The sequence below is a fragment of the Dromiciops gliroides genome, chromosome 3 (genome assembly GCF_019393635.1).
Source record: "Dromiciops gliroides isolate mDroGli1 chromosome 3, mDroGli1.pri, whole genome shotgun sequence".
NCBI lineage: Eukaryota > Metazoa > Chordata > Mammalia > Microbiotheria > Microbiotheriidae > Dromiciops > Dromiciops gliroides.
In genome coordinates this window covers 630,404,006-630,424,688 of record NC_057863.1, presented here as the reverse complement: position 1 = coordinate 630,424,688, position 20,683 = coordinate 630,404,006, and the positions used below count along the sequence as shown (strand labels likewise).

Genomic DNA, 20,683 nt, shown 5'->3' with positions numbered 1-20,683 from the left:
GTCAGAGGCAGGGCTCAGATCCAAATCCTCCTGACTCTGAAACCACTGAGCCATATAGCTCTCATATCTATTATTGCCATTGAAGAAAGTGACATTTTCCAAATCGCAGGGTTCAAGCTATTGTCCTCTGGCTGTCCTCAAGGGCTGAGAAGAGATTCCACCACAGGGTGATATTGAAAAGCTGAGCAACCCCTTCCATGGCAGCCCTGAGCTGACCCCTCTGCATCCTTGGCAGGCGGCTGCTATGATATGAGTGGCAGGGAGACATTTGGAGGGCCAACCTGATGGCCCCTCCTGAGGCTGGGCCACCCAGCTGTTGGTCACTCCAGTCATCCCTAGCTAAAGAGGAAGCCATCACCCTTAGAGGATTTGGTGACACTCTAGGTCATTGCTTGTGCTCCCAACACAGAGGGATGCTCCTTGTCTTGTCCGTGGGCTCACAGCTTTCAGTAGGTCTTTCCTCAGGAAGAGTTGTGCCTGTCTTGCTGGGACCTCTCCTCACACCTCAGGGGCCATCACCTAATTCAACAAGCATCTATTGTGGGTCCATAAGGCACTAGAGAAACAGAGGCAAGAATGAAGTAGTCCCTTTGGTGGGGAAACAGCATTGATAAATAAAAGGACAGAGTAAATTAAAAACAGTGGGGGGGGCAAGTAACAGCACAGGGGGAGTCAGGAGGCATCTTCTGTAGAAGGTAGCACCCGAACTGTGCTTGGAAGGAACCTGGAGAGGCTAAGAGGTAGAGGTGAGGGAGAAGAGCACTCTTGGCATTAGGGACAGCCTGTGCAAAAGTTCGGAGGCAAAAACTGCACAGGGAACAAATAGGCCAGTTTAGCTGGAATGTAGCGTGTATGAAGGAGAGTGGGGTGTGACTAATCCAGAAAGATTGGGTGGAACTGCATTTATGAAAAGGCTAGAATGTCAGAAGTGTTGTCTGTCATTATAAAAGCAGTAGGGACTCAGCGATACTTCTGGAGCAGGGGAGTGATGGGGTCAGACCTGTACTTTAGCAGTAAGTTTGAAATCTATGTGATGGGTTGGAAAGGGGAAAGACATGCACAGATTTAAACCAGAAAGTTTGCCAGTGAGAGAGAGAGAGGCAGGGATCTTTTCCTCATCAGGCAGCAATGAAATCCTGGAAATAAATGCTCATTTTTCATCCCCCACCCCCAAGCTAGTAATTGCGTTCTCCCTTGTCTCTAATCCATGACTGATTGGCAGCCTTATTCTGTCAGAACAAATGAGAACTCATGGACTTCTGGGCTCTTCTTCTCAAGATAGAGAATGAGCAAAACTGACCTTAGCCTTCAGGGTCCTTGGCAATCTGACTCCCACCTTCTCATGGGGTCTTCTATTATACTACTAAACTGTCCGACTCTGACTCTGGGGTCCTTCTGTTCTCTGTCAATGAGCCTTGACTTAGACCATCCCCCAAGCTCTATTCCTGCCTTCAGAACCCAATCATACACCACATCGTCCAGACAGTTTTCCCCCAGGGGAGGGACCTCCCGCTCCTCACCTGTATCACAGCACTCTGCCTGCCTCTCTGCTCCCTCCGTGTCATATTTACTTGTGTCCAATCTGTTCCCCACCCCCCACCCCCGTTAAACCATAAGTACTGGAAGGGCAGAGACTGTCGTTTTTTAAAATCTTGATATCAGGAGCAGCTAGGTGGCACAATGGATAAAGCATGGGCCCTGGATTCAGGAGGACCTGAGTTCAAATCTGACCTCAGACACTTGACACTTACTAGTTCTGTGACCCTGGGCAAGTCACTTAACCCCCATTGCCCCACCCCCCAAAAAATCTTGTTATCAGAAGACTGTAACACAGTCCTTGGCACATAGGAGGCACCAAATATGTGGATAGTGAATAGAATTGAACTGGATCAAACCATCCCTGAGAGGAGGTACTGTGGCGACCTGCCCATGAGTGGAACAGGGGACTGAGCATTGGAAGGAGCCAGGTAGAGTTCTTATTGTGATTCTGGATTCGTTCTTAAACCCCTTAAAGGCTCACTCTCTCCATTTGGCTCATGATACTCCCCCCTGCTAAACCTCCCAAGCTTGTTTTGAGGACGGTGTTTTGTAAGCTGTAAAACATGATAGCAACGGATGAGTTATTATTCTTCATAAAGCTGAAAACAGGACTCTCTGGATCGTTGGAACATCCTGCCAAGGGAACATCCTTCTCACAAGGGTGAATGATAGCATGCCAGACCTGGAGTCAGGAAGCCCTGGGTTCAAATCCCACCTGGGACATGTCTTAGCTCTATGACCCTGGGTAAGTGACTTCACTTGTCTGGGAGTGGGACTAGAAGGACCCCCTCATCCCTTGCAGTTCTAAATCTGATCCCAAGATTCATTTCAACTCAGCAGATACCAAGAGAAGAACACAGTGTCCTGCCTTCAGTGAGCTTATGTTTTCTTGGGAAATGTTCCTCATACATGGCTGAGTCTAATGCAAGATAATGCAGGGAGGGAGGGGGTGACCACTACCAGCCTTCCTCCAGTAAATCAGAGAACGCTCTAAGAAAGTAGCAGCTAAGCTAAACCAGGAAAGAAAACCAGAATTTTGAAGGGTGGAGCTGAGACGTTGCAGACATAAAGGAGGGACTGAGCAGATGCACAGATCCTGAAGATGGAATATCACATATGTGGAGCACCTCGTAGTCCACTTGGGCTAGGCCTGGGGATATAAGAAGAGGCCTGATAGGAAGCAAAGCTAGAGGGGCGGGTAGCGTAAAGGAGAGCCTTGGATTCGAAACTGAGCTGTTCTTGAGGTACCAAGGAGGCAGGAGGAGATGCTGCAGCCAGCAAGTGGCCCTGCCAGGCCTACTGTGCATTAGGGAGATTGCTTTGGCTTCCTCTCTGTTGTAGCACTCCCGCCATTCTGACAAGCAGGCTCTTGTACCTTCGGGTCAGCAATGGGCCCATCTCCCTTGTCTTCCACAGGCCAAAAAAAATCCCCTTCAAAGCAGTTCTAGCAAGACTGCAATTAGCTAAATGCTGACTCCTTTTCCTGATTTCCCCTAAGATAAAACAGCAGCTTTGGATAAGTCTTTGTGTTTGATCTCTTCCAACTCCACTGTTATTGGCAGGTTGCAAACACACCTGCCTTGTGATACCTCAACGTCCTGCCTGCAGTGATTCCTCCCGCGGGCCTGGCTTCCCATTCGTTTGTTTCTTGAATTTCTCTCAAAACCGCAAAATCTCAGAGCCCTGCCTAGATTCAAGCCCCTCTTAACACCGAAACAGGTTCCTAAACAGACACAAAATACAGTTGTTGTTAAGTCAATTTTCATTTGTGACCTCGTTTGAGGTTTTCTTCCTAAAGATACTGGAATGGTTTGCCATTTCCTTTTCCGGCTTATTTTACAGATAAGGAAACTGAGGCAAACAGGGTGAAGTGACTTGCCATGGGTCACACAGCTAGGAAGTGTCTGAGGCTGGATTTGAACTCAGGAAGATGAGTCTTCCTGACTACAGGTCTGTCACTCTATACACTGCATCACCTAGCTGCCCCCAGAATGAAGTAAGGAGTCACAACTGACCCTTCTTTAACGTTTGCAAAGTTCTTGATTCACCCGACCCTCTGAGGTTGGAGAGTATGAAAAAGTACATACTGGCAAGTTCTGTAGAATGGAATCTCCTGGAGACTGGGAACCCCTTCCCTTCTGCCTCTGTAGACCCCATACTTAGTGCAGGGTCTGGCAGGTGCTTGCTAAGTGCTTGTTCATTGATCCATCCGATCCCCTTGGGCTGGGGAAACTGAAGCTCTTTCCAGCTTCAAATCTCTAGAGAAAGGGTGGCCATTAACTAGTAAGCATCTGAGCCTCTGATGCTAGCCCTGTGCGAGCACTCTTGCTTGCTCTCTCTCTCCCTCCCTCCCTCCCTCCCTCTCTCCTTCCCTCTCTCCCTCCCTCCTTCTCTCTCCCTCCCTCTCTCCTCCTTCTTTCTACCTCCCCCTCTCTCCCTCCCTCCCCTTCTCCCTCCCTCCCCTCTCTCTCCCTCTCCCCTCTTTCTACCTCCCCCCTCTATCCCTTCCTCCCTCCTCCCTCCCTTCCCCCCTCTCTCTCCCTCCCTCCCCTTCTCCCTCCTTCCTTTTCTCTCTCCCTCCCACCCCTTTCTCTTTCCCTCCAACCTCTCCCTGTCTCTCCCTCCTTCCCTCCCTTTTTCTCTCCCTCCCTCCCCCCCTCCCCCGCCCTTTTACAACCTTTTCAGACTGGCTCCACCCACCCAGTCTTTCCCAAATGGTAGCACATGACTCCCCCTTGCACTCTTGACACTGGGGCCAAACAAATGGAGACAATGATAGCACCTACCTCCAGAGGTTGTTGTGAGGATCGCGTGAGATAATAATTGTGCCCAGCACATAGTAAGGACTACAGATGTTAGCTCATCACCGCCATCATTAATTATTTGTACAATAAGAGGTTCGGTCCAGCTTTAGACCTGCGATCAAGCGATCCCAAGACTCCATGGCCAGGCCCTCTCCACTGAGCTGTACTACCTCCCCAGAGGCATATTCAACCACAGACACAAAGGATACGCGAACAAAGAGTGGATAATAGCTGGTTCTCTGCGGGTAGCACACTGGGCACGACCATGCTGGCGACAATGCAGAACCTCCGAGGCCTCTCATTTTCTTTTCACTCTCTGGGGTAAATAACCGGGAGAGGTTACAAACCCCCGGCTGCAGAGTATCACTTTTGCATAATTTCAGAGCAAAAAAGGGAGAAAGTACACTCTGTATGAGCAACTTCTATCAAAAATAAATGAGGCAAAGAGAGTCACCCAGAATAGCAAGACATTAGCAGCAGCAGTAGCAGCGGCGGGGATGGAGCTGCCAGATGTCCCCAGCCTTCACACTTCTCCATCAGCCTGCTGCATTTCAGACTTAGCCACAGAGAGGATGGCATTAAATTGTTTACCCAGGGACATATTAAGAAGGCTCTCTATTCAGATAATAAATCAAAACTATTAGCAAATGAAAAGCAGGATAATGAGGGACTTCCAGGCCCATGTGAGTGGTGCCACACCCTAATTCATCCTTGCCACCTGGCGCTGGTGCATGTTCTTACCTGTCAGTTGGACATTTCAGCAGCCAGTGGACTTGGATTTCCATGATTTAGCCCCAGAGAGGTTGGCCTGGTGACCTTGAGAGTTCAGTCTTTCTGAACAAAGACTCCTTCCTCCCCTTACTCTCCTTCAGCCTTCTCCTCTCCCTGCCCCACCCCCACCCCCACCAAACCACTTGAGAAAAGGGACTCATTACATTCTTAGTGGCCAAGAAGCAGCTGGATTTTCTTTACCCCCAAGTAAAAGATGCGACTTTTTTTAAGGGAACAAATATCACTAGATGGGGCGCTCCTTGAGGGCAGAGCCTGTGTATACTCTCCCACCCCCATGCTTGGCACAGTGCCCACTATGTAGAAGGGCACTTAGTTAGTCCTTGTTGAATTTGTGGAAGAAGAGATCAGATGGTTAGGGGAGGTGATTTCCATTATCAGATATACAAGGAATCAGAATGGTGTAGCTCAACCTATTCAATTCAGCAAACACCTGCATTTATTAAAGCACTGGGTCCCCAAAGACAACAACAAACTGCCCTTTGCCATCAAGGAGCTATATTCTGCTGGGATAGAGAGTGCTGAAATTGGGGTCAGAAGCCCTGGGTTCAGATCCACAACTCTTCCATTTAATAATAATAATAATAATAATAATAATAATAATAATAATAATAATAATAGGTAATATTTATATAATGCTTAGGGTTTGCAAAGTACTTTGTGTGAACATATAAAGTCATTTCAGTCATGTCCAACTCTTCATGACCCCATTTGGGGTTTTCTTTGCAAAGACACTGGAGCAGTTTGCCATTTCTCTCTCCAGCTCATTTGACAGATGAGGACACTGAGGCAAACAAGGTGACATGACTTGTCCAGGATCACACAGCTAGGAAGTGTCTGAGGTCAGATTTGAACTCAGGAAAAGGAGTCTTCCCAATCCCAAGTCTTGTGCTGTATTCATCATGGCGTCCCCCAGCTGCCCTGTGCTCTAGATACTTATCTCACTTTACCCTCACAGCAACTGTGGGAAGTAGGTGATGTTATTTTCCTCATTTCCAGATGAGGAAACTAAAACAGAGGTTAAGGGACTTGCCCAGAGTCACCTAGCCAGTAAGTGCCTCAAGCAGGATTTAAACTTGAGTCTTCCTGACTCCAGGCTGAGAAGATAACCTACCATGACACCTACCTTGTATTTGGGCTGAAGCTGTCTGGACCCCAGCTTCCCCATCCATAAGACGAGGGGATGGACTGGGGCAGCTGGGTAGAGCATAAGACCTGGAATCAGAAGGACCTGAATGAGAATCCTGCCTCAGACACTTACGGCCTGTGTGGCCTTGGACGAGTCACTTAACATCCCTCCACCTCAGTTTCACCACATGTAAAATAAAGGGGTCAGACAGCATAGCCTCTAAAGGTCTCTCCTATCTCAGTAGAATGCTAGGAAGGAGGGGACTTCTAGGGTGCTGTCTAGGCTGATCACTGCTGATTAGATACTTAGGCAGCAAAATTCCTGCATTCTCTCCCCAAAGTTGCAGGCGTTCTAAAGACCTCATGACATTGCTCAGTGCCTGCTGAACGGGATCCAGGCTCTGGTGCGGAGGGGTCAGCTTCAGAAATTCTGCCATAATTCTGCTCTCTTCATAGCAAGCCTTTGGGCCAAGTGACATTTGAATTGTATGATTACACTTGCAACCAGCCGTGAAGGGGGGAAAAAAAAAAAAAAAAAAATATATATATATATATATATATATATATATATATATATATATATATATATATATATATATATATATATTCCAATTGCTCACGCCCACCCTCTGAACTAACTACTCAGCTGTCGCTGAGAGAGTGGGTGTTCTTCAGGGCTCCCAGAGAGGTTCAGCTTGTCCTCTTCTGAGGCCCAGGGACCCAAGTAGCCTTCCATCAGCCTCCTTCCTCCCCGAGGGCTTTGAGGGGCTCTGATGGGCCCCTCAAATGCTCGCTGGGACTCACACAGGGCTCTCTGTTCCTGGGTACCTTTCCCAGGAAAGTGCCACAGCCCTCCCCCTGGGCCATCCTCAAGCTTCTGTGAGTTGTTTTCTCACCAATTCACATCTTAGCCCATTGATGTTTCTTAATCCACCTACTTTTCCAGCTGGATCAAAGGAACATGTGTAGATGATCAGTGAGGAGGAAGAAAGACTTGTCTTGGGATCATTCAATCCAACTTTGAAAGGGTCTTTTAACATCCATTCAGCATGCATCCATTAAGTGCCTACTTCATATGTGGCATAGAGCCAGGGACCAGGGTTAAAAGGTGAAATGGAAGGAATCCCTACTGTGAAGGGGCTTGTATTCTCCTGGGGTGTCTAGGAATTTCTTGAGGTACTGTCTTAAACACTTTCCATGAATTCTCGATAAATAACACAAATAAAAAGGAATAACATGCCAGAATCTACATGACAGCGAGGTAGCTTATTGGCTAGGAAGACCTGAGTTCAAATTCAGCCTCAGAAACCTAATAGCTGTGTGACCCTGGGCAAGTCACTCAACCTTTGTCTGCCTCAATTTCCTCACCTGTAAAACGGGGTTGATAATAGCACCTACCTCCTAGGGTTGTGAGCATCTAAAGCACAATGCCTGGCATGTAGTAGGTAGTATATAGAGGCTTATTCCCTCCTTCCTTTTCTTCCAGAATAGATACGGACAAAATCTCTCACCTTCTTTCATATTTATATGGCATTCACAGTAAAAGTTTCTGCTGTTCCCAATGCCTGTGGATGGACTTGGAATTGATCACAATGTTCTTTGATTGTGCCAGGCCTAACTAACAACAGCAGCTGACATTTACATAAGCACTTTCCACTGTGCTGAGAAATTATGCCAGAAGCATAGATCTGAATGTGTCACTTTCCTTGTTCAGGAAGCTTCACTGGTGACTAGATGGCTCAGTGGTTTAGAGCTCTGGACATGGATTCAGGAAAACCTGAGTTCCAGTCGCACCTCCTCCCACTTACTGACTGTGTGACCCTGAGTAAGTCACTTAACCTCCATCTCCCTCTGGTTCACCATCTCTAAATTGGGGCTAACAGTAGCACCTCCCTCCCAGGGCTGTTGTGAGGACCAAGTGAGATGATATTGGTGAAGCTCTTTGCAGACCTCACAGGGCTATGGCTGTCATTCATTTCAGTGGCTCCTACCATCAGCCAGATAAACTATCAACTCCTTCTCGGTATTCAAAGCCTTCCACAACCAGCTCCCACCGACCTTCCCAGACTGCATTCACATGGCTCCCCATCATGTGTTCTGTTTTTCAGACAAACTGGCCCCACTCTAGTCCCTCCATTCAAAGCAAGGTCCTGTCTCCTCCCTCCGTGTCTTTGCATAGGTCAGGCCCCCCATGTCCTCACCTCCAGCTTCTTGGAATCTCCAGCCCCCATCAATGCTCCGACCACGTACCACCAATAAGAAGCCCTTTTGAAATGCTCCCTCCCCCAAATATTCTATATTTACTTATCTGTGTGGATGCCTTCCCCTCATCCCCACCAAATCTAAGCTCTGGTAGGGCAGGGACTGTTTGACTTTTATCTTTATATATGCAGAGCCTTGCACATTGTGCAGCAAAGAAGTAGGAAATGATCACATAGTGTCCAAGACAAGATTAGAACTCACATCTTCCTGGCTCCAACACTCTACCCACTATGCCATACTGCCTCTCATGGTCATATCCCAATAGATCTGTGTTCTCGTAGATGTGGATATTTCCTCCAACGATACAGGTTGCAACCAGTCTGAGCCTGACCATCCCATCCTATACAATAGAAACCGATCCCTGTAGGCCAGATATCGACTTGGAAAATGACAATTTAACATCATCTATGTTGAATTGTATTTTTATTTATTTTGCTAAACATTTCCGAAGTACATTTTAATCTCGTTCAGGCCACCTCTGTCTCAACCACAGTCCTCCCATAAATTCATCATAAGTCCTAAGGGCCTTTCTCAAGTTCTATTGACAATTCTTGGCTACCAGCAGAGTACCAAAATTCATCCATCAGTTATCCCTCTTCTCATATAACAGGCCCATCTTTTTTCCTATTATACATCTCTCTACATCTTTCTATCACTTCTCTTCCTAATCCACTGAGAATAGCAACCCGCCTTGCCTGTCCATGGCTACCGTATGTCTTTCCATTGACTTTAGGTTGATCCTTAATTTTAGCACTCCATGACTTGTAGCCACACAGTCACCAGAGGAATCTTGGGCTTGAAAAGATAAGATACTGTTTCAGGGAGGAGATTGAGACCATTTTAAAAAATAGTGCATAATGACACACAGACAATCCAGTCTCCTTTTCTTCTCCAGTTCTGGGCCCAGCTCACTGCCTGTCTACAATGTCTGTTCAGAATACACAAACCAATGGATGAGCTCTGCCCATTGTCCAACCAACTGCATATCACCATCTGGACAGTCAGAATTCTTCCTCTACTTGGTTTTTCCTTTGTGGGTAGTTAGGCCAAACTCTTGAGATTATGAGTCTCATGCAGAATGTTCTGCAGGATGCCAGGACTTGATGCCACCAACATCTGGAGGACCTTTCCCCATGTAGGGAATCCCTTCTTGACTTGGAATCTACACTAGATGTCCCCTGAGACCTTGGTGAACAACCTTTGGCAAGCAAACAGCTCCTTGTTTTATGCATCACTTGATATTATTAGTCTGAGGAATCATCAGACAAAGTTATCTCCGAGAATCTTGTATCAGTCAGTCAACAAGCATTTTGGAAGTGCCTATTATGTGCCAGGCCATAGAGGGTTTGGAAGTCAGCTTGTCTGTACTCTCTTCTACTACAACCGTCTGTAGATTTGGTGCTGAAAGAGAGAATGTCTGGTCCAACCCTCTCATTCTGCATATGTACAAAGGACCAGGGATAGATAGGAAATAGCAGTGGCTAGATTAGAATCCAGATTGGGGGCTCCAAGTCTACCATTTTTTCCACTGTTCTTTGTAGTTGGAAGTCATGCCCCAATCTAAATTCTTACCACAAATACTGATACAGAAGACAGCTTCAGGCAAAGAGATTTATTCTAATCATATCTGAGTAGATTTGGGTGAATCTGGGGGTGATCCTCTACCTATTAAGACAAAGTAAATGGTTACTTCCACTGTAATTTGAGGGGTACTCCAAGATCCTAATCCCCCCCAAATCTCTTACCCTCGAGGAACCATAATAGTAATGATAAATTATTTTTGTAATAATAATAATAATACCTAAAATTTGTATAGCACCTACTATGTACCAGGCACTGACTGTACTGTGTTTTCACAAATATGATTTCATTTGATCCTCACAAGTTAGGGAGGTTGGTGATATTATTATCATCCTCATTTTTTGGTTGAGGAAACTGAGTCAAACTTTACCCAAGGCTATACAGCTAGTGTCAGAGATAGAATTTGAGCTCAAGTCTTCCTGGTCCAGCACTCTAGTCACTGAACTACCTAGTGTCATCCCTTTAAAGTTTGCCCATGTTATCTCCTTTGAGCTTCATAGTCATTGTGCTTTCCTCCTTTCTAACCTGAGATTTCCACCACCTGAATCACTCTTTTGAGATGGGAGCATCTCAGACAACCTTAACTTACTCATAGTATTGGAAAGAGGGAGGGGCTAGCCCAGTTCCATTAGCGCATCATTCCATTTGCTAGTGATTCCTATTGCGGGAAGCAGAGAATAAACCCCAAGGGGGATGTAGAGAGATAGGGTAGCAACGGATGGTTTTGCGGTTGGGAGAAGGTAAGCTAGGTAATATAGGAGACAGAAGGCTGACCATGGAGTGGGAAAGACTTGAATTTGGATCCTGCCTCATCCACTCATTAGCTTTGTGACCTCGGGCAGGTCGCTTAACTCTCTACCTCAGTTTCCTTATCTATAAAATGGGGATATTAATAGCACCAACTTTATAAGATCATTTGAGCATCAAAAGAGATAAAACATGTAAAGCACATCTCTATATAAATGTTGCCTATTACTATTACTAATAAAAGCTTAAGAAAGGGGCTGCCACCCTTTGAAGGGAAGGGTTCCAAGGTCTTAGTGTTTGTGGAGGTGGAGGTTTGGTGGGGGTATGGGAGAGAGTGTTCCCAACTTCCCACCAACTCTCATCTGGGAGAAGGAGTGAGTGCAGGCTGGCTGCCCAATATCTCAGGGAGCATGTGCCAATCCTGCCCAGGATGGGCAGGCAGCCTCTTTTCTCACAGGTATAGAAGAGAGAAATGGAAGCAATTGGTCCCTGTGTCAATGAAGATGATCCCGTGTGCCCTCTCTAAGGGCAATATGTGGGGAGTATAGAGATGGCCCTAAGGAACAGTGTGAAGGCCCTTGGCACTCAGAGGCCAGAGACTGTAACCAAAGTTAGTCTTCACCCTACTTCTTTGTCCCAGTGCAGACTATAGAGAGTTTGCATTCTATACCCACCAAGCCAACAGGTCTTACACAGGATCATAGGTTTCAAAGCTGGCAGGATCCCTAGATCCCATCTAGTCTAACCCCAGGCCTGTACTTCTTCTTACCCTTAGATATGCCAGCATAGCCCTGAAACACAGTATTCCTGAAGCTCATAGCATCATCTTCACCTTTCCATCAATCCATTTCCTTTCAAAGGTATTCCCATTGTTCCTCACTCCTAGGCTAAAAAGCTGTGTCGTAACCATTGGCTCTTCTGTTTCGTTGGCCCCTTTGTCATCAAATCACAGAACCCCAGACTTAGAGGGGCCCTTTTAAGCCTCTATACCACCTCACACCTAGACAAGAATCCCCTCCATGACAAGTCCCCACTTAAAGATATGAAGCATAGGAGGGTTACAAGGAACTCACTACCTCTCAAGCTAATCCATTCCATTCCTGAACAGCTCTAGTTGTTAGGAAGTCTTCCCTGACATTATCCCAACACTGTGGCTCCTAGTTTGTCCCCCAGCAGCTAGGTAACACAGTAAATAGAGCTCCGGACTTGAGTCTTGAGTTCAAATCCAGCCTCAGACACCAAGTTGCTAAAACAGCCTCAGTGACCTCTGTAAAATGGGAAGAAAAGTAGCACCTACTGGGGTAGCTAGGAGGCACTTCAGTGGATAAAGCACCAGTCCTAGATTCAGGAGGACCTGAGTTCAAATCCAGCCTCAGACACTTGATAGTTACTAGCTGTGTGACCTTGGGCAAGTCACTTAACCGTCATTGCCCCGGAAAGAAAAACAAAACAAAACAAAATGAAAGTAGCACCTACCTCCTGATCATGTTCATAGGGATAAAATAAGATTCTATGTGTAAAGCTCTTTGCAACCTTTAAAGTGGACAGACTGTCAATACTAGCTATTCTGATTATGCTAATGAGGAGGAGAAAGTTCCATCCTTGTCCCCACCTTAGACATGAATGCCTAGTGAATGATAGACCCATTTCACCTGATCTTTCCTAAAACATCTTGTCTCTTCTCCCTAGGATCCTTCCATTGGCATTTCTCTTGGATCTGCCCTTGACTCTCCCTATTCTCTAAGCACCTGAGCTGAGTGGGGGGCACCGCCCACCATCTGCCATATGCATTTCTTCTCCTATCCCAGCCTTCCTTTCCCTCTGACTCCCCTTGTCTCCTGTTCTTCTACATTCCACCTCTCCATTCATTAGTCATAAAGTAGTTATTGAGTTCCTAAAACTGTTCTCCTTCTTTCTTTTTTTTCCTCCTCTCCCCCCTGCCCCAGGATTTCACCTTGTTAATGGATCCCATTGGCTTTTTTTTTCCAGTTTATATTTTGGCCTCATGATGAAACTATTTTTTTTAATGCTAACCTCTCCTAGGTCCTGGGATGGGGGTGTGGAGGAGGGAGAAATAAAGACAAAGGTACAAAAGTTTAGCCACCAGGTCTGGAGGAGCAGGGGGAGGGGAGCCTGCTTAACTCTGATGAAAATGAGGAGACAGCTAAAAGTAATGGGTCTGGAGGGGGTGGGCTGGTTTAGAATCCTAGCTCTGACTTTTCCGACCTCTATGACTTGGAACAAATCACTTGATTTCCCTCATCTATGAAATTCATGACTTCACTTCACTTCTTACTCCAACACCAGGCACTAGGATAGACCAAAGCTAGGTATAGCTAGAATGCTGCACCTGGGAACAGAAAGCCATGAGTTCCAATCAGGCTTTAGACATTGATTAACTGTGTGACCCTGGGCAAGTCACTTAACTTCTGTCTGCCTTAATTGCCTCCTCTCTAAAATGGGTTTGATAATAGCATCTCCCTCCCAAGGTTGTTTTGTGAAGATCAAACATTTGTAAAGCTCTTAATGTAGTGCCTGGCACACAGTGGGTACCATATAAATGCTTTGTTCCATCATCAGCATCATATTTGTAAAGCACTTTGAAAACCTTAAAGTATGATATAGGATAGAACACCGGCCCTGGATTCAGAAGGACCTGAGTTCAAATCCTGCCTCAGATGCTTAACACTTACTAGCTGTGTGACCCTGGGCAAGTACTTAACCCCAATTGCGTCACAAAAAAAAGTATGATATAAATGCTAACTATTATTACTATTAAGACAAACAAACCAATTCATGCCCTCAAGGAGGGCTATGTTGGGGCAAACATCGTGTACACAAATAAATACATACAGAACAAAAGACTGTGGTTGTTGTTCAGTCACGTTCAACTCTTTGTGACCCAATTTGGAACTCCAGCTCATTTTACAGATGAGGAAACTGAGGAAAACTGAGGTTAAGTGACCTGCACAGGGTCACACAGTTTATAAGCCTCTAAATCAGGATTCAAACTCAGGTCTTCCTGACTCTAGTACTTTGCACCACCTAGCTACCAATAAATAAATAATGAATGTGATGCTGGAAGAGCTGGGTTCAAATCCCAGCCTTCCCACTTACTAATGGCATAATCTTGGACAAATCACATAGCTTCTCTGGGCCTCAGTTTCCTCACCATGTAAAGAAGAGGGTCTCTCCCAGCTCTAAGTCTTTGATCCTACTGGTTGCTTAAAAAATATTGGCAGGATAGAATGGAAGCTTCCTGGCCCTAATTCCATTCTGTTTTGTGGTTATTCAGTTATTTCAGTCATGTGTGATTCTTTGAGACCCCATTTGGGGTTTTCTTGGCAAAGATACTGGAATGGTTTGCCATTTCCTCCTCCAGTGGAGGCAAATAGGAATTAAGTGACTTGCTCCAGTCACACAGGTAGTGAGTATCTTGAGCTGGATTTGAACTCGGGCCCAGCACCCTATCCACTGAACCACCTAGCTGCCTCTGTTCTGTTTTGGTTCAGGCAGTTTCTGTTTCAGTCCCATTTCACAGAATTGATTTTCAGTTTTATAGATGCAAGATGGGTAGGAGAGAAAGCCTACTGGGTTTGGGAGGAAATAGTTCTACCATAAGATGTACCATGGTACAGGATAGGTGATGTGGTCCAGTAGAAAGAGCATGGACTTTGGAATCAAAGGACTTGAGTTCAGATCTTGCCCTTGTCATTTACCACCCATTTGTATGGCAAACTCATTCACCTGGCTGGGCCCTAGTTTCTTAGTCTGTAACTGTAAGTGAAAGGTATGAACCAGATGACTTCTAAGGTTCCTTCCAACCCATCCTAGTGGAAGAATCTCACAGGAGCCCATTTTCTAGAGCAGGTCCCCCCTGAGTATTTCTAGGAGGGAGGCAGCACATTCCTCCAAGCGGGATGAGAGGATCTCAAATATCAGGCAAACTTTGGCCCATAAAGCTAGCTCCAGCCTAACCCGGAGCTGCAAGCAAAGGTTGGTGTCAGCCTGAACCTGCTGCTGCCTTGCTAGACTCTGTGTGTCAAGGTAGAGGAAAAACCCACTGCCGCTTTCTGTCAATGGCTGCCAGCCTGCCCTGATGAGTCACATCCAACCCTTCTCAGAGGTGCCAGAAGAAGGCTGCAGCCTCCCCCATGCCCATGCCGTGACCCAGTTGCTTGAGGTTTTGGCAAGGGACAGCAGAACATGGTGTTTAACAGAGCCCTTTGATGGAGGCGTATTCCTGTGGGTTATAGCGCATCCTTCTTTTTGTTGCCTTGGGGAGAGCAGTGAGGGAAAGCCACAGAATCAGTGGCAGCTTTGCAGGGCCCTCCTGACACCTCCTTCTATGGAACAGGCTCACCTGCCAGTGGTGTCAGCGGGAAACCAGGGAAAAATTTGGCTTCTCCCATTCTGAGGTCACTTGACAGACCTTAGGAGCTCCGGAGAGAGGAGAACCCTGCCCATCTGGCTGCTCTGGGATCAGCCCCAACCTGGCACTTTCCATTTCTCATCCCTCTTCTGTTTCTGGGTCAGTGTCAGCTTTATAAGTGGGATGAGAGAGGATGATGGCTACAACCTGTGTGACATTGGTCCTGTCATTTCTCTTGTAACCAGAAGACCTGTCGGGTGGCTTCCAGCTCTGAGTCCTGCAATTAGTTGGATTGTCATCAGTCAACAAGCATTTATCAGACACTTAATGTGTGCCAAGCACAAGGGATACAAAAAAAGGCAAAAACAAAACAAAAACGCACAGCCCTTGTCCTCAAGGAGCTCACAATTTAATGGGGAGAACCACAAAGTGATAGAATCCTAGATGTGTAGACGGAAGAAGCCCTAGAAGCTCCCTTATTAAAATATAGATGAGGAAACTGAGACCTTCTGAGATTAAGTGACCAACCCCAAATCAGACAAAACAGACAAGACAACTCTCCCTCCCCAGTCTCTGTCCTAAAGGAAGGAGAATGGATTTGATGATCTTTCAGGATCATTTCTAGCTTTTTCTAGAACCAGTGGTAAGCCTTAGCTGCCTTTATTGGGTATATTAGAGGGGACTTGTATATAGACAGGTTGAATGAGCTGGCCTCCAGGACCCCTTGTAACTCTGAGATTCAGGGATTCCATGAAACATTTTCCATGGGGAGATAGCAAGGCTAAGAATGTTGGGTAGGGTGTAACTGTAACAGCTCCTACTCTTCTTTTGATGAAAACGTCTGTTTCCCCATTCTGAACATGATCAAATAGCTCCCAAATGCATCTTCTCTCTGTCTCTCTGTGTTTCTGTGTCTCTGCCTCTGTCTCTCTCTATGTGTGTGTGTGTGTGTGTGTGTCTCTCTCTCTCTCTCTCTCTTTCTCTCTCTCCCTCCCTCCCTCCCTCCTTCCCTCCCTTCCTCCCTCTCTTCCTCCTTCTGGATCTCAGAAAGCAGCATATGGATGAACTCCAGTTGGGAAGTCAAGAATTGCTCCAGCTACATTCATTCATTCATTCTTTTCACCTTACCCTCATGAAATCTCAGTCAACTCACCTAACCTTGTGGGAACAGAATCTCTTGTTTGGGGACCAGGCTTGTGATTTCCTTTGGAATAGAGAAGACCCCACACACACACTGCCATCCAAAGCAGGTCTGTACCTGCTCTGCAATTTAACATCCTAGAAAGTTGCCCAGGACACTGAGAGGGTCACACAACCAGTTTATGGTAAAGGCCAGATTTGAACCCAGGTCTTTCTGACTTGATGGCCAACTCTCTAAACCACATTGCCTCTGGGGCAGCTAAGTGGTACAGTGGATAGAGCACCGGCCCTGGATTCAGGAGGACCTGAGTTCAAATCCAGCCTCACTTAACACTTACTAGCTGTGTGACCCTGGGCAAGTCACTTAACCCCAATTGCCTCACTTTAAAAAAAAAAAGAGAGAGAGAGAGAAAGGTCAAACCACATTGCCTCTTACTCCTTCTGTAGCATCCCTAACAAGTCCTTCTCCAGTCTTTATTGAATGCTTCCAGTGAGGACGAATCCGCCGTCCCATTCCACTTTTAGACAACTGTACTAGTTGGGAAGTTTTCCTTACATCGACTGCTCAACCCGCGTCTCTGCAGCTTCTAGCCAGTGTCCCTCATTCTGTCCCCTGTGGCCAAACAGAACAAGACTACTCCCCCTCTTGCATAGGATCACCATTCAAATACTAGATAGTTCTCCTGCCCCCATCCCCAGCCCGAGTCTTCTTTCCCAACAGCTGAACACCCCGATTCCATCAAGGAATCTTCACATCACCTGGCTTGCAGTCATCTCCCCATTCTGGTTATCTCGGTCTGGACGTGCCCTTCCCAGAACCGAATACAATACTGCATATGTCCTGCTATGGGGCACAGCTTAGCAGGACAGCGCTCTTCCTATTAACACAGACTTTTTTTTTTTTTTGCCTCCATGCTCCGGGGCTGGCTCACAGTCTTGACCTTACGATCCAATAAAAGCCTCAGATGTTTTATGTATAAACTCTCATCTAGCCATGCCTCGATTTCTTTAACCCAATTTAGGATTTTACATTCATCCCAATTAAGTTTCATCTTATTAGATCCAGGATATTGTTCTAGCCTGCCAAGATTCTCTTGTGTCCTGACTCAGGAATCGCCTGCATTATCTATCCCTTTGATAAAGCATGCCTCAAAACTGACTCCCTCTTAGGCATAAGCACCTCGAAGGACTGGGGTGGGAGGGAGGAAGGGCAGACAGGAACGTGATGGTAAACTTCCTTGGGCATCTGGCTGGTTGTGATCATCCTGGGTGTCAGATTTTAGGAAGGACATTAATGAGCTGGAGGGCCCTGAGATGGGGCCATATCAGAATACACTAAAAGATCTAGGAATGTTTAACCCAGAGAAGGGAGATTTGGAAGGGGCATGATAGCTGTCAGGAAGAATTCGAGGGGCTGTCATATAGTAGAGAGCATGACTTATCCTGCTCAGATATCTTATCTTCTGTCCTCAGAGGACAGAAGCAGGAGCAGTGGGGTAGGAATGGACAAGAGGCAGATTGGGACTGAGGAGGAAAGGGAAACCTTCCTCGGAATTACAATGGTCCCAAAGTAGAAGGGAGTGAGTCCCCTACCCTGGAAGTCTTTAAGCAGAAGCTGAATGACCCCTTGTCTGCTATGTTATAGAGGGTGATTTCTTATTCAATTTTTTAGTTAAGTGAGATGTCAGTCAATATACTTTTTTTTTTTTGCTGTAAGGCAATGAAGATTAAGTGACTTGCCCAGGGTCACACAGCTAGTAAGTGTCAAGATCTTAAAAATCCCTTCCATCTTTGAGCCAATGATCCCTTTAACTGAGGCCAGATTTGAACTCAAATCCTCCTGACTCCAGGGCCAGTGCTCTATCCACTGCGCCACCTAGCTGCCCCAGTCAATATACTTTTATTAAGTGCCTACTATGTGTCAGGTACCGTGCTAAGTACCAGGGATACAAAAAGAAGCAAAAGACAGCCCCTGCCCTCAAGGAGCTCCCAATCTATATCAGATTGGCCACTGAGCTCTGTTCCAAGACTGAGTGAGAATCACAGTTTTCTATTTTATTTTTTGTTCCAGATCTGTGAGTTTATGGTTTGAGGAACTTCCAGTGTCAAAATGCCTCCGCTAAATCAGGTTGGCGACTTTTTTTTTTCCATAAACTTCTAGTCTTAGAGAGAAAAACTTCTTAAACTTTTTCTTGGCCAGTCTGGTGAAGTGCATGGACCCCTTCTCAGAATCATGTTTTTAATTGCATAAAATAAAACACATAGAATTACTGAGGAAACCAATTCTGTTCAAACACTGTTGTAAAAAAGAGTTCTCAAACCTGGATGAAGAACCCATACCTTAGAGAGTTGCCTGGGGCCCTGAGAAATGGTGCCTTGCTTATGTATTCATTGCCTGAGTGATCCGGGGCTGGGCCTCAGTTTCCAGTCTTGCTTAATCCTTCTTCCACATGACAGCCCTACAGATACCTGAAGAAAGCTCTCATTTCCTTCTGAGCCTTCTCTCCTCCAAGTTAAAAAGTCCCCTCCAGGGGCGGGTGGCTAGGTGGCGCAGTGGATAAAGCACGGGCCCTGGAGTCAGGAGTACCTGAGTTCAAATCTGGCCTCAGACACTTGACACTTACCAGCTATGTAACCCTGGGCAAGTCACTTAACCCCATTGCCCCACAAAAAAAAAAAAATTTTTTTTAAAAAGTCCCCTCCAACCTTTGACATATGATCTGATGGCCATCCAGCTAACACACATTAGGACTTGAACCCAGGCCTTCCTGCCTATCTGCTACGTGACATGGCTATAAGTATGCAGGTAATTGATATACCTCAGTAGGAGTGTACTGGCCAATGTTTAACAACCATACAGCATGACACCCTTTAAATGAACAAAACACAAACCAAGCCCTGATTTGTAGTGTTTGTGGATTTCTGGGTGCATATGCTTACACTGGAATTTTAACAATCAGGGCCCAAGAGACAGTCGGAGCTGGCTCCAGCACACCCTCTACCTAGGATGCTTCCTGTAACTAAAGGCCTGAATCAGGCCAGGGAACCTTCTGTCCTTGAGGAGGCCAGGTGGAACTTCCCTCTTTTTCCCGCCAAACTGACCTAGATCAGTTCTTTCCCGGGATCGCAGCTAGCCCTGCCAGACCATGCAGTGAGGGAGTTCACTCAGAGCCTAGTGCAGCAGAAGTGCCAGCAGGACCAATGGCTGTCATCCTAGCAGCGGCCCCAGCAGCCTTCCCCCACACTAAGTACAAAGCCCCCCAGCCAGTGCATCAGGAAGAAGGCCAGGGCCTCGCCCCAACCCTGGGAAAAGCCACTTCGACCTGCTCTGGACAAAACTGAGGAGAAAGGTGACAGAAGCAGTTGGCCTGGGGCAGTGGACAGCTTACTGGACATGAAAGTAAGGAAGAGCTAGATTCAAATCCTACCCCTGACACCCACTAGGTGTGGGATCATGGGCAAGTTTCAGGGCATCTTAAGGGCCCATCTACCTGGTCTGATACAGTGAGGCCAAATAGGTTCTCCTCTCATTACCCATGCCCCTCCGGTCTATCCTTCATACTGTTGCCAAACGAATCTTCAATGTCATCATATTATTGCATCTTCCATGGCTCCCTATTACCTCAGGGAGTAAAATGCCATCACCTTTGCCTTCAAGACCTTACAGAACCTTACAGAACCTAGCACCATCACACCCTGTCTGCCTGCACTTATAGTAATCATCTCTGTGAGGTTAGGAACTAGACCCCTGATTTCATCGTCATGGGAACCTCCCCTTACTAATGCAGGTCACCATCTTCTCAGCATTTGAAAGTCACATAGAGTTTCCTGAGCACACAGAAGTTAGGTGACTCAGCCAGGGTCACACAACCAGTGTGTAGGAGCAGCAGAACTTGAACCTGAGTCTTCCTGGGTCTGTGGCTATCTCTTCCCCATGTCGTGTTGTCTGTCCTTCCCCTCTCTGCTCCAGCTGTGTAACAGCTCTCTGTCCCCTTTCTAAACTCCCCAGCTAGACTCAAGAACTTGCATATAGGGCAGCTAGGTGGCGAAGTGGATAAAGCACCAGCTCTGGAGTCAAGAGGAATTGAATTTAAGTCTGATCTCAGACACTTAACATTTGCTAGCTGTGTGACCTTGGGCAAGTCACTTAACCCCAATTGCCTCGTGCCAGAGACAGAGAGAGACAGAGAGAGAAACAATTTGGCTATTCTCAAAAAAAATGTACCCACAGTAAGAATATTTTTTTTTATGGCAAGGCAATGAGGGTTAAGTGACTTGCCCAGAGTCACACAGCTAGTAAGTGTTAAGTGTCTGAGGCCAG

General features: G+C 46.4%; 1 protein-coding gene across 6 annotated transcripts in view; it reads left to right on the top strand.

Moving 5' to 3' along the window:
* The window catches only part of KCNAB2 (potassium voltage-gated channel subfamily A regulatory beta subunit 2), a 206,960-nt gene that overhangs the window by 51,701 nt on the left and 134,576 nt on the right, over positions 1 to 20,683 (top strand). Inside the window, exon 1 of one of the 6 annotated variants that reach the window (XM_043998133.1) lies at positions 18,457 to 18,490. The exons of the other annotated variants lie outside the window; for them this stretch is intronic. The gene's annotated coding sequence lies outside the window, so the exon portion shown is untranslated. Of the gene's footprint in view, positions 1 to 18,456; positions 18,491 to 20,683 lie in introns of those variants that run through there. 6 annotated transcript variants of the gene reach the window in all.